Source organism: Ammospiza nelsoni, chromosome 13 (assembly GCF_027579445.1).
Source record: "Ammospiza nelsoni isolate bAmmNel1 chromosome 13, bAmmNel1.pri, whole genome shotgun sequence".
In the NCBI taxonomy this organism is placed as follows: domain Eukaryota; kingdom Metazoa; phylum Chordata; class Aves; order Passeriformes; family Passerellidae; genus Ammospiza; species Ammospiza nelsoni.
In genome coordinates, this window is record NC_080645.1 from 3,583,983 (window position 1) to 3,597,607 (window position 13,625).

At 42.0% G+C, this 13,625-nt stretch overlaps 1 protein-coding gene across 4 annotated transcripts in view; it reads right to left on the reverse strand.

Moving 5' to 3' along the window:
* The window catches only part of CHST8 (carbohydrate sulfotransferase 8), a 201,977-nt gene that overhangs the window by 16,656 nt on the left and 171,696 nt on the right, over positions 1–13,625 (reverse strand). The window lies entirely within an intron of this gene.

Below are 13,625 nucleotides of genomic sequence, written 5' to 3' on the forward strand. Positions count from 1 at the left end.
ATGCCACTACTTCACTACTCTCACTTTTTTCCAGTCTTCTGTCTTTGCCTAAAAAGGGGCAGCATTTACAAAACTGTCCTAAATCTCTGTAGAAAAAGATTTAATTATCCAAAAAGTGAAGATGTCAAAAACATAACGCCAAAGAAATAAAAATGTTTTGCATCATTCTTTAGAATGAATTTAAATTTCTGTCTGCTCCTCATGCAAATCCAGCTTTGGTGCTTTTTACTCCTTTTAGATTTTCTTTTTCATCTGAAGGCAACAAGGGCCTTCTGGCAGGAATTGGGTTTATGCTTTTCATGCAATCTCAGATTCTCTTTTCAAAGAAGCTCTAAACTTTCTTTGTGGAGCTCAAATGAACTAAAACTTGCAGAGGCACATCACATGCAATTTCTGATAGCTTTTCTATACTTTTTGCTATTCAGAACATAAAGATTCCACTTTGAGAAAATGCATAGTAGCAAGGCCTTAAATTCCTCCCAGTAACTTCTTGTGTATTTGGTTTGCTTGCACAAAAATGAAATTCTTCAGGGCATATTCCTCAGAGAATCTCTCAAGCCAATTTTACCCAGAGGAACTTGAGAAATGTGCATTTTCACTTGTATGCTTTGTATGAGGTGCAGGGCTGGTAATCTTATAAGAAAAATATGTTACATTAATAAAATGAAATAATTGAAATTACAGTAAGCTTGATCTGGTCTCAATCTAGTACCTCATAGAGCTATGAATTCAATTTTTTCTTGTAAACAAATGAAATTCCAGCCCCTTACTTGTCATAATTTTCCCTTTTTTTCCCCATTAAGGAAGGTGGAAATTGCCAATCTGTTGACAGCAAGTGCTGGAAGAAGCAATGTGAGTGATTTCCTTGGTGACTGTCAGACACTTCAGGCCAAGCTTTCAAACTACCTTTGTAATAAAAGGAATACACTGTGGGGGAGATGGGCAGTGTGGTCTTTAGCAGACTTGGTTCTTGCTGGTGTGCTGAACCCAGCTGCCAGCCTAGTGCTGCTGGATTAGTTGGGGAAGCTTGCTGAAAGACTGAATGATGCATTGCGTGCTTTATTTTTACAGAGAAGCTATAATATCCTAAAAGTTTGGATACAGAACCTCTGGCATAAAGTCTGAATATAGTTTTGCAACACTGCACCCTCAAGAGATCTTTTCTGTAGTGCCTTATTTTGTATTTCATAATGGTGTGTTTTAATAAAAAAACCTTTTGTCAAACCACAAGTCAGCAGATATTGTCTTGAAGTGAATTAATGGAAGAAAAATTCTGAAGTAATCTGCTGTTAGTAAATGGCTCTGTGTGGGTCAGGCAATTTCAAAGGTTGCTACTGTGCTCATTTTGGCTGGGATAGAATCAATTTCTCCAAGGTAGCTATTATGGGGCTGTATTTTGCATTTGTGCTGGGATCAGTGTTGAAATTCAGGTTAGATTTTGTTACTGCTGGGCAGGGCTTACACAAAGTCAAGTCCTTTGCTGTTCCTTGCACTCAAATGGAGTAGGCTGGAGTGGGCTCCTTACTTGTCTTGGAATTTCTCCCAAATTCTGCCTGTGTTTATATGTTAATGTTGATGGTGATGCAGTTGACACAAACATTTTCCCAATGGTGCTCTTATGGTGCATGCTCCTTTGACAGCATAGGTTTTCAAATATCATTTGCCAATTGTTTGCTCCAGAATTTGGGAGGGGACACAGCTGACCCCAAGTGATCCACAGTGTGTGCCATTCCACTGTGTAAAGCTTGGGAACAGGAGGAAGAGGAGGATGATGGACTGATGGTGGCTGGGCAGCCACTGACACCTGAGGGGGCCCTGCTGAACTTTTGGGAAGCAGGGGATGAAATCCTCACTTTGCTTTGCTTTGCTTTGCTTTGCTGTGTGTGTGTGCCTTGCCTGGCTTTGCCTGTGTCTCATGTTAAGGCAATTTAAGAGGCAGACACTCTGCAAAGAGCTGCCTTCCCTGATAGCTTTAACTGATCCCTTTCCACCAATAAGGAGAAATGAAATACAAATATCTGTAAGTGAAAAAAAATAACAGTTTACTAACAGGACAAACAGCATCCAGCAAAAATAACAGTGATTGATCACTAGACAGAGAATTGCCAGGGCTCAGTGACTCCAGGGGACACAGAGGGGTGGAGAATCCCCTGAGGGTGGCTCTGAGGGCAGCGGGCCATGGCTCAGCCCTGCCCCGAGCCCTGGGGCCTGGCTCCTGCAGCGATGGGACTGGGGCAGGGCTGGAGCCCAGCCAGGGGTGAGGATTGACCTGTGAGGGGAAATCTGGCAGGGACTGCGTTGGGACGGCAGGGGATGGGAGGGCACAGCAGGGGATGGCAAGGAGGACAGAGGATGGATGGCAGGGCATGGCAGGAGGTGGTAGAGGATGGCAGGGGATGGATGGCAGGGGATGGCAGAGATAGCAGGGGATGGCAGAGGATGGCAGGGACAGCAGGGGATGGGAGGGCACAGCAGGGGATGGCAGGGACAGTAGGGAATGGCAGGGGACGGCAGGGGATGGCAGGGAATGGCAGAAGATGGCAGGGGACAGCAGGGGATGGCAGGGGACAACAGGGGACAGCAGGAGATGGCAGGGACAGCAGGGGATGGGAGGGCACAGCAGGAGATGGCAGGGAATGGCAGGGACAGCAGGGGATGGGAGGGCACAGCAGGAGATGGCAGGGGATGGCAGGGACAGCAGGGGATGGCAGGGCATGGATGGCAGGGACGGCAGAGGATGGCAGGGGATGGCAGAGATAGCAGGGGATGGATAGCAGAGGATGGCAGGGGATGGCAGGGGATGGCAGAAGACGACACGGGACAGCAGGGACAGTAGGGGACAGCAGGGACAGTAGAGGACGGCAGGAGATGGATGGCAGGGGATGGCAGAGGATGGCCCAGCAGGGGATGGCCCAGCAGGGCCTGTGTCCCCTCGGGCTGTGGGGCCGCCCTGGGCCGCAGGGCTGGGCCCGCTCCGCTCCCGCGCTCCGGCACACACAGAGCCTGAACCCGGCCGGGCACGGCGGGTCCCAGGAACGCTCCCTCCTGAAAACCGAGGGATAACCCAAAAGGGAAGCGTTCACCCAGGCTGCCCCAGCTCTGTGTCAGCGACCCAAGGGGCAGAAACACCCTAAGGGGCAGGAACACCAAGCCAAACGCCCCTACCCGAGTCCAAGTCCACAGGGCCAAGGTGGCTCTCTCAAGAGACTCCCAGCTCTTCAAAGGACCCAGCACCCTCAATCCCATTTCCAGCCCTGACACCAGGCTCTGAAGACTCAGTAACACTTTTGGGCACAGATAGATGAGGAGTACAGCCACATTTTGGGTTACCCAGGGCAGCCTGCTGAACTGGCTTTGTCTGAACCACGAGTTTTCTCACTTCTGCTCTTGGGATTCTCGCCCACCCCGTGGGAAGTGAGCAAGTGATGCTTAATTACTGGCTGAGGTTAAAGCCATGACAGTTAATTAATGCAGACAATATCACTGTGTGTTTGCTGATTGTCTTTTAAATGGGCTTAATTTTCCAGAGTTTTCAGCATGGGAGGTTTCAGAGCCCATGTAACATAAAGTTATGAAGTTATGAGCTTGGCAGGCTCGGCTTGGTCTGGAGGCTTGGCTCATACTGCCTCTGTGCCTCTGCTCAGCTATAAAACAGGCAGGATGTGTCCTCCCAGAGGAGTGCAGTGCTGCAAGCTCATTAACCAAAAACCAGGGCTAGTTAGTGCTCTGCAAACATTCTAAGGGTGCTCTCCATAACTTATTAAATTGCTGAGAATTAAATTGCAGTTACTTTTGAATTTGAAATGAAAAGCAGTACTTTTGAACAAAGTTAATTTTTTTTTTTTGTAACTTCTGCCCAAAAGGTTTTCCTGTCATGTTTTGTGTCACCTTACTTGTCTTGGAGTTCCTCCCAAATTCTGCCTGTGTTTATGTGCTAATGTTGATGGAGATGCTGTTGACACAAACATTTTCCCAATGCTCTTATGGTCCATGCTCCTTTTACAGCATGGATTTTCAAATATCATTTGCCAATTGTTTGGCCTCACATTCTATTTCACCTGGAGTGCCACAGTGGAATAACTGATGTAGAGAATATAGAGAATAGAAATGTTCCTTGAGAAACTTAGATTTGTGTATGTGAGCCTCTTCAATGACTTTTAGTGCAGGGCTTCTAAGTTTTATCTGGTTCTGTAGAGTGTTTCAGACAAATTTGGATGTGGATAGGATATGTGACTGTTATATAGAGCAGTTTCACTGTTTTTCTGTTTTAATACTACTTTCTGGTCATAATCTCAAAATCTGCATAACCAACACTCTTTAAAATGTGTTCCAGTAATTTTTAAATATGATTTTACCTTTGTCAGTAAAATAATGCAAAGAAATCCCTGCCTGTTACATTAAGATTACAGACATCTAAAGCTAGCTGTAGCATCTTTACTTAAACCATCTTCTCCCTGAGTCCTCCAAAAGGAATGGGTCTGTTTTACTGCTTTGCACAAATTCTCCCTTGTTCTCAGGGTTCTCTTTCTTCTCTGTCAACACCCTAAAGGCATCACAGTAGCCAAAATGAATGTATGCAAACATCTTAAGAGAAGTGCCTATTAGGATTTCTAATGCTTTGAGTGTTTTTCTGCCTTCCCTTAACTGTATGTGGCTTTGTTCAAGCAATAAAATTACAAATAATTAGAAATCCAGATAGGGACTCCTTTTACCTTAAATCTATACAGGGACTGAGGAACTCTGACTCACTTGTTATTGAATTAGAGAATTATTGAATACTAAAAGTAATATAAAAATGCTGGGTCAGGTGAAGAATGCTGCTTGTTTCAACTGTATTTAATTATATTTATCTGTGTTTAATGTCTCCTTTAACCAAATAAACATCCAGATACTCATGACATGTAAAATGCTACTACAAGTTCAAAACTATTAAGTAAGAACTTTATAAGAAATACATTACCTTTATTGACATTGAAAGACATGGTAATGAGCTCATTTTATCCTGTATTTTTATAAGAATACTGCTGATTTCATTCCAAGTAAATGTTATGTTAAATTAACTAAAAGTCTCTTTAGTGTTTTTGACAGTGAGTTACAGCACTAAGAACTCAAATCTTGCTAAACATAATTTAATAAGAGCAGAAGAGGTTTTAGTTGATTTTTAGTGTCCACATTTGGAGGTTAAAATAGAGAAAGAACACTTATGGCAAAAAACAACATGGAAATAGTAATGTTTTTCTTCTTCCTTTCTATAGCAGAAGCTGTTATTTTTAACACATATGAAAAACTTCAGGTTTGAGATTTCATATTTTTAAAAAAAGTATTCTTGTAGAACGCCATGCAGTGCATGGCTGGGTTCTGTGGTGAAAGCTGGACCAGAGAGGATTTTCTGTGGGTCAGTCCTGCTCAGTCAGCTCAGCAGCCCCCCTGTGTCTCCTGTGTGTGCCAGGCTGTGTCAGGGGCTGCGTCAGGATGTGTCAGGATCACAGCCCTCCTGCTCATGGCCCATCAGCTTTCCACTGATCTTTACAAGAATCATTTTTGTTGGAAACGTCCTCTGCTGTGGGAATCCCTAAAATCAGAGGGTTTTGGGAAAGCTGCAAAAGGCAGGCCCCAGAGACAGCAGAACTGTGATTGGAGCTGAGCAGTAGCCATAAAATTTGTCAGCAAAAACATTATGCAAGAAGTAGAGAAGCAAGGACAAAGAGAACAACAGTCTATGCATTAACACTGGTCTACAATAATTCCCTAAGCTACACAAAAGTTTATCTAGTGAGATATTAGGAAGTTTGGAGCATTGTGCATTGTGCTTTAAGCCTTACAAGCAGGTATTGTATGCAAAATAAGCAGGCATTGTTTAACGAAACGGATGTGTGCTTATAGTGGTTAGATGGAACTACTGTCAATGTGCTTTTGCTTTGTGTGATTGGTCAAAAAACTTATAAAGTGAGTTGTAACATTGAGTTCTTTGTCTGCTGCCTGGGATGTGACCTGCTGGCATCTTCCCATTGTCATAACCATGGAATGAGAGTGATGCTGGAAAATAAAGCAGCTCAAGGCACGTTCCCCTGTTCTGTTTGTGATTTGTACACAGATCCCACCTGGAAATACTCTGCAATCACTGAGCCCAACCATTAACCCAGCACTGCCCAGCAGCCCCCAGCCACTCCTTGACTCCATGCCTTTTAAATACCTCCTGTAACTTTGCAAGCCAATAACTCTTTTAAAAGCATGGCACCAGATAGATATTGAAAGGAAAATCCCGATCGTGGCTCTACAAAACCAATAAAACTTCCTTTATGAGCTTTTATGAAATTTTTTATTGCTCAGAGGGTCTCAGTTTCAGCAGCAGTGAACCACATTTAGACACTAAAACCTGTTTCTCACACTCATCTCCAGAAGTCATTGCCTCTGTGCTTACAGCACTTCAGTCCTGAGAACACATTTATTTTCTTGTCTAAATTTCTGCACAGTAAAGTCAAAATAAAGAATGTTTAACATATGTACCTGCTCTAAGTGTTGCTAGCAAGTGAAGAGGTCAGTGATGGCTCCTGGAAAAGGAACAAGTTTCTTTGTTTTCAGTAGCTAAGACAGAAAACATTAATTTCCATTAATCACTTTGCTATTAATCTCTGTTTAATATCCATTTCAGATGTTCTAGATAAATCCTTAACCTTTCAGTTGTTCCCTGTTGTAATCCTGTATCACTGATGAATCTTGGCAGTGACAAATGGCACTGTTAGACCCTGCAACTACTGCTATTCATGTTCTTCCTCTATGTCTTTAGAGGGAGGAGAAAGGAACGGGCCAGGGAAGACAGTTTGAATACTGATGCTCATAAATGGCATCCTTCTTTTCCTCAAACCTTCCTCAAACTCTGAGCCTGACTACTAAAAAAAGAAGTTTCTCTCTTAAAAAAATATAAAAAATTAGTATTTCGAGCGATAGAAACCCTTTGCTTGTCTCAGTAGGAAATTAGGCCAAGTTAGATATCAATTAGTCATTCACACCTTTGATCCTCTCAATGGGTAAATAGGAAGGTTGTCTGATTTACTTTGAATTTTTTACAAAATTCCCAGGAGGTTCAATAACAAACTTCTGCTTGCCAAGTTTAGAACATTAAGGTAGAATAAGTTACTTGGCAAACTTTAAAACAAAATCCAAAATAAGGTACTTTGCAAACTTAAACTTAGCAAGCTCAAACTTAGCAAAATCAAACTTAGCCTGGATACTTGAACGTATCCAGGCACAACAAGGCACTCACTAAGGCATTGACTGGAATTTCTAATCTGGTTTACAATATATTCTGAGAAGAAGAAGTTAGGAAAAGAGAGAGAAAGAAAGAGACAGAAAGGAGAAGAGTGGAAAAGTCACCATCCGTGGATCCAGTGACAAAGTTTGACTGTTGCAATTTCAATGTGCAGTAGTTGAAGTGGTGCTTAAAGTGGCCAAATCTGCGAAACACAAATTTCCCTGGGTTAATACAGGTTCAGGTTGGGGTGAATTCCCAGGCACCTCCCCTGGTGAGAGTTTTACCCTGTGTCACATTGTGGATCTTGGGGCACTTTGGGGGGCTCTCATGGTTTTTGGCCCCTCCTAAGATGTGGCCCTGCCTCTCACAGCAGCTGAGCCAGGTGTGGCCCATGTGGAGGTACGAAAACCTCCAGCCCTCTGTGTGAGGATCCTGAGCCTTCCCCAGGGGAGTATCCAAGCTGAGCCACTGGAGCAAGGGAGGGCATTGCCCTGCTCCAAAGCCTGTCCCAGCTGGCAGCATCTGCTTCTGATCTGCCTCTTCCCCTCCCTGGCTCCCAGCGTGGCCCCTCCAGGGCTGGGTGTTCACCCCCTGCCCTGGGCCCATGGCCGCCAAATCCCCCATGGCCACCAAATCTCCCATGTCCACCAAATCCCCCATGGCCACCAAATCTCCCATGGTCACCAAATCTCCCATGGTCACCAAAGCCCCTGAGGCCACCAAAGCTCCCATGGTCACCAAAGCCCCTGAGGCCACCAAAGCTCCCATGGCCAACAAAGCCCCTGAGGCCACCAAAGCCCCTGCAGCCACCAAAGCCCCTGCAGCCACCAAATCCCCCGTGTCCACCAAATCCCCCATGGCCACCAAATCCCCCATGGCCACCAAATCCCTCATGGCCACCAAAGCCCTCATGGCCACCAAATTCCCCATGGTCACCAAATCCCCCATGGTCACCATAGCCCTGCTGCTTTTGCCAATGGCAGTAGTTTGAGTCATTGACTGGGACATTTCAGTCCCTCAGAGCCTTCCAGATCACTTAGCTCCATCAACACAGCCTGTAAAGTTCTGGAATAGCTGGATTGTTTCCTCAGGGAGGAACTGCCTTGTGTCATGGAGATCTTTTGCTGTGAGTTTTTTGTATTCTTGCAGTAAGTGGTGTGATAACACAGCCAGGACAATGAGAAAGTGATGTGCACCTCACAGCAACCAGAAATTCCAGAAATCTGCTCCTGTTTGCCACATGGGGCTGGGACCTTTAAAATAGCTGCCAATTGTCCTACTGGAGAGAGAACAATTCTCATTGTGAGAGCTAACAGATATTATGTAAGTACCCGAAACTGGACTGGAATTTACTTGAACTCTTGCTTTGGGTCTGTCCCAGCTTTACCACCTCCTGGTGGGAAGACTGGCAGACAGGCATAATAACAATCCAAATTTATGGATGATGCTATTCCAGGTGACAAGGTGCAGATGTATAGGCAATTAAACAACAAAGCTCTTTTCCAAAGGACAAAATAAAAAAAAATTACTACTTTTTTTTTCAGTTTAGATCCAGGTGAAACAGGATTTTGATTCAAGCTGAGAGTGGAAGTTTTCATTAAATGAAAAAACCAGATTAATTTAAGAAGTTCTCATTTTAGGGATATTCAGTTTCTCTTATAATGGTATTTTCTGGAATATATTTTTTATGACTTTCAGAAGTATCAATATGTTTAAAAAAACCCAAATCAAGAAATCCACCCACTAAGTCTATTACTGCAATATGAAGTGTTTTAATTTTCCTTGTGTGAAGAAAGCAGTACGGGCAATTAAAATAACAAGCTAACATGTCAACTCCTATGCACTGTAAAAGTTTTGCAGCTAACAATATTACTAAACCATCAAGAAAGACCAGAAAACTGTTAGATAGAAATACTTTTGGAATGTTATCTGATAGGAAAACTTTTGTTTGGGATAGTGGGAGATACATTTAAAGAGTTGAGTATCATGTCAAAAATATCCTTTGTGCCTTGTGTGCTGGGGATATCTGAGCCAGCTGAGCCCAGGGAGGAGTGAGGACAGGGGGTGTCAGAACCCAGGAGATTCCTCTGACTGCCCTGGGTGATTTGAGACCCTGACAAGGGGCTCAGAGACCTTGGCACAGAGTCAAAAACACCTGTGCCTTTGATTTTAGCCCATGGAAACAATTACCAACTTTGTGTGAGGAGTTACAAGCCACAAGGGTTTGAATAGAATAATAGTGAATTTACCACAGGGTGAAAAAGTAGAATTTTGGGGGTTTTAGAGTGGGGGTTCAGGAGGCAAGATGGAGGAATCTGGGCATGTTCTGTCCTTCTTCTTGCTCTGGTTCTCCATCTTCTGCTGTGATGGTGGCGCTTCTGGATTGGTTTAGAGTAGAGACAGACTGTCTAACATAAGTGATAGGTATTGGAAAATTATTGTAAATAAAGCACAGGTAGTTTTTAGTATAAATAGATAACACTGCCCTGAGGGTGGTCAGTGTGCCTCAACCTGACCTGCTAAACAGACCTCAGCAAGTCCAAAAAAATGTATTAGATAAAAAAACAAAACCAAAAAACCTTTAAAACCAAAGCTGAGGAATCCCAACTTCTTCTTTAAGCGTGGGGCTGGGAAAAAAGACTTTTTAATACCTTGGGAGCCATTTCAACAACAAACTCAAAAAGGGGGGGTTGAGGACAGAAGTAACCTCCAGCCAGGTCTCATAAGCTCTCGGAGGTCTATAACACACCCAAGATAGCTCAGCTACCTTTGGAGGCATAAAATCAGCAGGATGGCTTCTGTTGCAGTGTTGGAAACAAAAAGGTTTAATAAAAGGCAAAATAAGAAACAGAGAAAAACCAAGCCAGGCGCAAGAAGTTCTTGCTCCTGGTAAAACACAAAGTGATTGGTTTCTTTGTTCTCTTCTTTTTCTAGTAAACTGCTCAGGGGGGAATTTTTGGCTCCTGTCCAATTGACCATCCTTAAGTCTGAGGTGAAGCCCCTGAGGTCCTATGAGGTGTCTTTTTCACCAAATCAAAGAGAGAAACTTCTGGGCTTATTTCCTTTTTGATGGGACAAAGGATAGTTTTGTCACTGTCAACAGGGGGTACATTCCTATATGTGAAAAATGCGTACTTTATGATTGGCTTTTTCGCAAATATTAAAGTAAATATTATATGTGTTGTGTTAGAAAGTAATGCTGTATTAATTCTCTCAAGTAGTGTGTTAAATATAGTTTTAGGTTATAACAAAATGTTAAAATAGAAACTGTGCTATGTAGGATACTTTTTTAAAACAAAGGACTCACAGTGAGATAGCAGCCACAGGACACCTGAATCATTCAGAGAAAGAGAATTTATTGCTCCCTTATCAGAAAAAATGAACTTCTTCCTGCCTTGTTCAGCCCTGAAGACACCGTGAGGATTCAGAGGAAGAAGCTGACACTGACCAGACAGAATCCTGTGTTTGAATGGAATTTATGCATCATGCATGATGTGTATGAATATGCAACAGGCTGTTGCTTTTAAGGGTTAATCCTCTGTTAATGTGGGTCCTTTTTGGGCTTATGATGCCCAGAAAAAGGTACCCAGCCATCCGTAACTCTTAATTTCTATTGTCTCATATTGTCCTAATCCAAATTGTCCAAATTATCATTACTCTCATATTATATAAATTATATAATACACATTATATATAATATATAATATTGCTATTTTTATAACCATTTTATTACTATTAAACTTTTAAAATTTTAAAAACAAGTGATTGGCGTTTTTTACATATAGGCAGGGAGGGCTGAGCCCACTCCTTGCCCTCCAGACCTGCCTCAACCCCTAAACTTCCATGGCACCACCAGCTCAGCCGTGTTTCACGTTATTGGTTTAGTGGGAATAATCCTTCTTAACAAGCTCTCAAGGGGGCCATAGAATTGTGTTAATATTAAGCAAAGAAATTCCCCATCACAATGTGGAATATAACAGCAAACATAATGCTTTAATAAAATGGTTTTATTTGTCACAAAAAATGAGTAATTCTGCAATGTCTCTTTGAACAACTGCAGTGTTTTATTGTGCTATTTGTTAAAATATTTAGATGAGATGCTCAAGTGAAAGCCTAAACACGCTGTCATCTTCAGACATACTCAGGCAATTAGAGTGCAGCTTATGTTATTGTTTTATAATTCAAGTCTTGTGAAGTAATAAATTAAGAAACTCATTAAATTTTCAATTGCTTTAATAGAAAAATTCAACTTATTAAATTCTTTGGTAAGGCCTAATAACAGAACACTGGAAATACATCTGTTTTTTTTCTATCTTTGTTAAATCTTGTTGCCCACATAACCTCTACCTTCAATATAAGAAAAATAAATAATGGGAATATAAACTGTAAAAATACTCTGTCTTACATGGAGTTTAACCTTAATTCCCTTTGTCAGATTTTAAAGAATCTCTAAAAAACTTCCATGACTGCCATCCCTCCCCATAAATAGCTGCAGGCCTCTCAGCAGCTTTGTGCTCTGAGCTTTGTTCTGCCAGCATTGTCAAACAAAGACTGATGGCACTATTTTTGTTTGGCAATGCATGACACAATTTGATGCTATAAGTGGAGCTATTTTAAAAAGGGAGGTGTTGAAATTATCTCTGTTTTCACTGCAATTGGAAATTGTAAGTGTATGTATTTAATGAAGCTTGCAAATATGAAACTGCTCAGTGAGCTAAGTCTGTACTTGTAGAAATCACTTCATATCCATTAAAATCACAAAGGCTGGATTCACAGTTGAGGTGAACTTCCTCATTTCATGAAGCTTTCTCTTTTTTTCTGTACCTGCTGAAGTTTAAAGCCCAAATTATTTGAAAATTAATGTAGTTACACCCAAGGATGTATATTTTTTTCCACTCTGTGTTGGTATGTTCATGTTATGACAGCACAAGAACTACAGAAATTCTTCCTTCATCTTAATAAGTGTTGGTGGTTTAAATTATTCAGGGGTTCTCTGAGCTAGTGCCAAACTGTAGTGAGACAGACAGAGAAATGACATGAGGCTTGAGATGCTTTGCTAGGATAGTACTCACTATCCTAGATAAGTATGTGCAAAGAAATAAATATATTTGTCCAGAAATAGAAATAAATATATTTGAAATGTATTATATATATATTTGAAATAAATATATTTGTCTAGAAAATCAGGACACTGTTGTAAAAGTGAATTACTCTATGAACAGTAGACTAACAAGCTTGCTGTTGCCTGCTACCATTCCAAAGAGTGGGAATGCTGTCTTCCACATCTGGTTCTACCTTACCCAAATTATAACTATTAGCTTTTTGTACAATTAACTGTTCAGTCTGAGCAAAAAAATGGCACAGGGCAGAAATCAGTTCTGTATTTCTTAAAGCAGTTCTAGGGCATCTCCTTCTGAACCGTTTGCCCATGTGCACCAGTTCAATCTTCTTTTTAGTGAATCCTCTGAACTCCCCTGGGCTTTGAGCTCTGTCATAGAGACCTATTCAAATCCCCCACTTGCATTTAGTAAATGACCTTGTGCCTCACCAGGTTTGTGATATTTTCAGTGTTAGCTCTTCCTATCCCTCCTGCCAGCCACAGAGGTGTCTAGCTGCAAGGTCAGCTGCATTTCTCCTTTTCCTTCCATGAAGCCTGGTGTTTTTTTTGCTGGCAGGAGAAGAGGAATTGGTACCAGAGGTATCAGCAGCCTCCCTTGGTGTGTGGGGACAGGGCAGCAGAGCTTTGGCTGGAGGAGTCTGTGGGGTTTTATCACTTAAATCCCTGATGCTGCTGCTCCTGTAAATGATTTCATGCCAATCAGTGCTCGTGGAGTTTAATAAAGCTGTAAAGCCAAGTCATAATCTGCTGTATTCTTCAATAGGGGAACTCAAAATATTGCAGGTCACTGGCAAAGGCAGCATTTCTATTCATGCTTTTATGAGGTGATTTTCCTCTGCTTCTTCTTATGCTGGTGTCACTTGTGGAATGAAATGAGTTGCCAGGAAAATAGGATCTAAAGGCCCTCTCAAAACATTAAAAAATTAATCAGATTTGTCATTTTGTTACTTCAACTCGCAGATTTATTAGACTAACTCGCAGATTTATCAGACTAAAATTATGGTACTTTTGAGTCTGACTCATGGTTTTTGATTGCTCAAGGTTGTCAATATGACACATGGGACATTTCTCTTTTTAAAATTTTTTTCCTGTTTTTCTATCCCCTCTCCAGACAGAGTCTGGCAGGCATGAGGGTGCATCACATCATCCACTGCCTCTAGCCAGGGCTCATAATAAAACCAGAATACTCACTCTAGACAGGCTTCCATGTCCTCCTCATATTTTAAATAGTTTATACAAAGGTTTTAAAAAGCA